Source organism: Electrophorus electricus, chromosome 3 (assembly GCF_041902795.1).
Source record: "Electrophorus electricus isolate QZ-2024a chromosome 3, ASM4190279v1, whole genome shotgun sequence".
Classification (NCBI taxonomy): Eukaryota; Metazoa; Chordata; class Actinopteri; order Gymnotiformes; family Gymnotidae; genus Electrophorus; species Electrophorus electricus.
This window is the reverse complement of record NC_137499.1, coordinates 17104140-17108253: the sequence shown is the minus strand read 5'-3', so window position 1 is coordinate 17108253 and position 4114 is coordinate 17104140. Positions and strand designations below refer to the sequence as shown.

Here is a 4114-nt window from a genome sequence, read left to right as displayed (position 1 = left end):
CCCATGCTGAATACATCGTTTTTTTTCGGCTACATTTCCACAAACACGTGCCTGCCCTTTTAAGTTGCCTTCTAAAACATTCTTCCGGTATAAGAGAACTTCAGATTTTGTCATAGAAAGTTCAATTACCATCAAATAAACACCGTGACATGTTTAAAAAAGTATATAGAATGCTAATACAGCTCTTTATTAGCTTGCACACTTCTTAGAGCAAAAACACACGTTCGGTTCCTTCGTAACCTAACACAAAATACGCAACCTATAGTTACATCAAACTGCACGTTACTATCCTAAAACTGTTCCTGAATAGAGCATTCTACCCTCCTTTCTTAGAATCCGTGTTTGTTATTCGTCCATCGAATAAACGTTCTCTTTGATTGCTTTGTTTTTCTACCTTTGCCAAGATTCCGTATTGTGTTGTTGTTCATGGTTGGCCTATCAAAAGAGCTTATAGTAATGGACCGTTGAAACCAAAGTGATTGAAACCACTTTCAGCAAATAGTATTCCGTCAGAAGAAAACATCGACACCTCATTTGCCTTGAATACTACACTACAGAGGTGGGGCGGGCCATGCGTAAACACAATATAAGGTCCTGTTGCGCACCAACATTCTCCATTTTGGAAGCGCATTGTATGCGCAAGTCACTCCATTTTGGCTAGTTCGCTTTGTTTTTGTAACACGTTCCGCTTTTTATGAAAATTTGTTATTTTTATCACAGTAATGGAGAGGAAAAGGCGATTTACAGTTTCAGATGTCCATGAGGAGCTATTTAGATTTAGCGAGGTGAGAGCGATGATGGTTCCGAGTTGAGCGCGATGACGGTTCCACGGCTGCTAGCATGGATTTTGTTGATCAAGACACTTTTGAGCTTGGAATTGATGCCGTGCTCGATGTACCGTAAGTATAAAATTCATATAGCATGCGTGATTCTTTATTGTAAAAGTTCAGTGTTGATTACGTAATATTTAAATGTCCATTGAATTTGCTCCTATGTTGACTGAAACTCTAGTACTTGCTGTATTGTTTATCGCACTGATTGTGTAAGTCGTAACTCTCTCTGGATAAGCGCGTCTGCTACATGCCCTAAATGTAAAGATAAATTATTGTTGTTTGAGATGGAGTTTGTATTTTGCACTAGGCATTAGCATTAGCATTGGTTAGCATTAGCATTAGCATTGATTAGCATTAGCATTGATTATAATTAGCATTGATCATCATTCTAGTTCATTGGTATTTTGGTTATATGATTGTAAAGCGTCCTTGATCATGCAAAGGCACTATAGTGATGTAATTGTAAATGTATGTAGTAAATGTAGTAATTCTTATTTAGTATGGCAATTTGTATTTATTTTCATCTACACAGCTTACTCCTGTCTTTGTCTTGCAGTGAAGAAAATTCACCCTGCCCTCCCCCATCTGAGAGATTTGACACCTCTTCTGCCCCACCCCCAGAGCCATCAGCTTCTACCCCCTGCTGATCTGTGGACACCCCTCACACCTCAGGACTGCATAGTCACAGAGGCCCCAGGAGACTCCAAGTGGACAGAATGGAGACGTCAGGTCTCCAAATAGAAAATACAGTGCATCTCTTGAATTGTTTATTGTATCTGCCTCAAATTTTGCATGTTTTTGGACAAGACCCTGGTGAATCAGGAAATGTAGAGGTTGAATGGAAATAAATCTCCAGCATCAATAGAAACACTTATGACCCTCCAAAATCAAAGGCGTTTTTTTTTCGACATTTTCTTCTCTATTAGATGAGGTCAAATGGACCCTAAATGATGGAGAAATAAGTCTGGATGTGAATGGATGTCTAATCCCAAGTGTCTACTTCAATTTGAATCTGCAATGATCATGGTGTATGTGTACAATTTCATATATCTGGTGTTAAAGTGAACAAGTACAAATCGTTCAAATGAGCTCAAAATGGCTGGCTGATAAAGAGGTTAAACTAATCTTTGAAAGTTTCTTCTTAACTTGCATGAGATAGTAGTTGAGAACACAATGTTTGGCTCTAAAACAGAGTTTAAGGTACTTGAAATGCTGTTTTAATGTATGTAAAACATAAAGAACACAGTTTAAATCTACTTGAAAACACAATGTCTTGCCCAGAAACACAGTTTAATCACTTACAATGCCTTGAAACGCTGTTTCAATGTATGTAAAACATAAAGAACACAGTTACAATCTACTTATTGTAAACTATAGAACAGACTGTTTTCTCTTAAACTAATCTTTGAAAGTTTCTTCTTAACTTGCATGAGATAGTAGTTGAGAACACAATGTTTGGCTCTAAAACAGAGTTTAAGGTACTTACAATGCTTTGAAATGCTGTTTTAATGTATGTAAAACATAAAGAACACAGATTAAATCTACTTGAAAACACAAAGTCTTGCCCAGAGACACTGTTTAATCACTTACAATGCCTTGAAACGCTGTTTCAATGTATGTAAAACATAAAGAATACAGTTACAATCTACTTATTGTAAACTATAGAACAGACTGTTTTCTCTTAAACTAATCTTTGAAAGTTTCTTCTTAACTTGCATGAGATAGTAGTTGAGAACACAATGTTTGGCTCTAAAACAGAGTTTAAGGTACTTGAAATGCTGTTTTAATGTATGTAAAACATAAAGAACACAGTTTAAATCTACTTGAAAACACAATGTCTTGCCCAGAGACACTGTTTAATCACTTACAATGCCTTGAAACGCTGTTTCAATGTATGTAAAACATAAAGAATACAGTTACAATCTACTTATTGTAAACTATAGAACAGACTGTTTTCTCTTAAACTAATCTTTGAAAGTTTCTTCTTAACTTGCATGAGATAGTAGTTGAGAACACAATGTTTGGCTCTAAAACAGAGTTTAAGGTACTTGAAATGCTGTTTTAATGTATGTAAAACATAAAGAACACAGTTTAAATCTACTTGAAAACACAATGTCTTGCCCAGAGACACTGTTTAATCACTTACAATGCCTTGAAACGCTGTTTCAATGTATGTAAAACATAAAGAATACAGTTACAATCTACTTATTGTAAACTATAGAACAGACTGTTTTCTCTTAAACTAACCTTTGAAAGTTTCTTCTTAACTTGCATGAGATAGTAGTTGAGAACACAATGTTTGGCTCTAAAACAGAGTTTAAGGTACTTGAAATGCTGTTTTAATGTATGTAAAACATAAAGAACACAGTTTAAATCTACTTGAAAACACAATGTCTTGCCCAGAAACACTGTTTAATCACTTACAATGCCTTGAAACGCTGTTTCAATGTATGTAAAACATAAAGAACACAGTTAAAATCTACTTATTGCAAACTATAGAACAGACTGTTTTCTCTTAAACTAATCTTTGAAAGTTTCTTCTTAACTTGCATCAGATAGTAGTTGAGAACACAATGTTTGGCTCTAAAACAGAGTTTAAGGTACTTGAAATGCTGTTTTAATGTATGTAAAACATAAAGAACACAGTTTAAATCTACTTGAAAACACAATGTCTTGCCCAGAAACACTGTTTAATCGCTTACAATGCCTTGAAACGCTGTTTCAATGTATGTAAAACATAAAGAACACAGTTAAAATCTACTTATTGCAAACTATAGAACAGACTGTTTTCTCTTAACCCCATGATTCACCACACCCTTTAAAAGGGACGCGGGCGTCCTTGAACGGGCATACTCAAATAAATACTTGATATTCTTAAACTACATTAAATTTACCAACATAGCATTCCTTAGGACTATTACAAGTACCTGCTTACCGATTTTCAGCCGTCTACATGCATCCGTTCGCCAGAAATCCCATGCTGAATACATCGTTTTTTTTCGGCTACATTTCCACAAACACGTGCCTGCCCTTTTAAGTTGCCTTCTAAAACATTCTTCCGGTATAAGAGAACTTCAGATTTTGTCATAGAAAGTTCAATTACCATCAAATAAACACCGTGACATGTTTAAAAAAGTATATAGAATGCTAATACAGCTCTTTATTAGCTTGCACACTTCTTAGAGCAAAAACACACGTTCGGTTCCTTCGTAACCTAACACAAAATACGCAACCTATAGTTACATCAAACTGCACGTTACTATCCTAAAACTGTTCCTGAA

The 4114-nt window shown here is 35.4% G+C and overlaps 1 long non-coding RNA gene across 1 annotated transcript; it reads left to right on the top strand.

The window, feature by feature from the left end:
* The first annotated feature begins 307 nt into the window (after positions 1 to 307).
* On the top strand, positions 308 to 1703 carry LOC145656943 (uncharacterized). The gene is made up of 2 exons (XR_014122611.1): positions 308 to 899; positions 1390 to 1703. It is a non-coding gene; the product is annotated as an uncharacterized LOC145656943 (long non-coding RNA).
* Positions 1704 to 4114: the final 2411 nt, after the last annotated feature.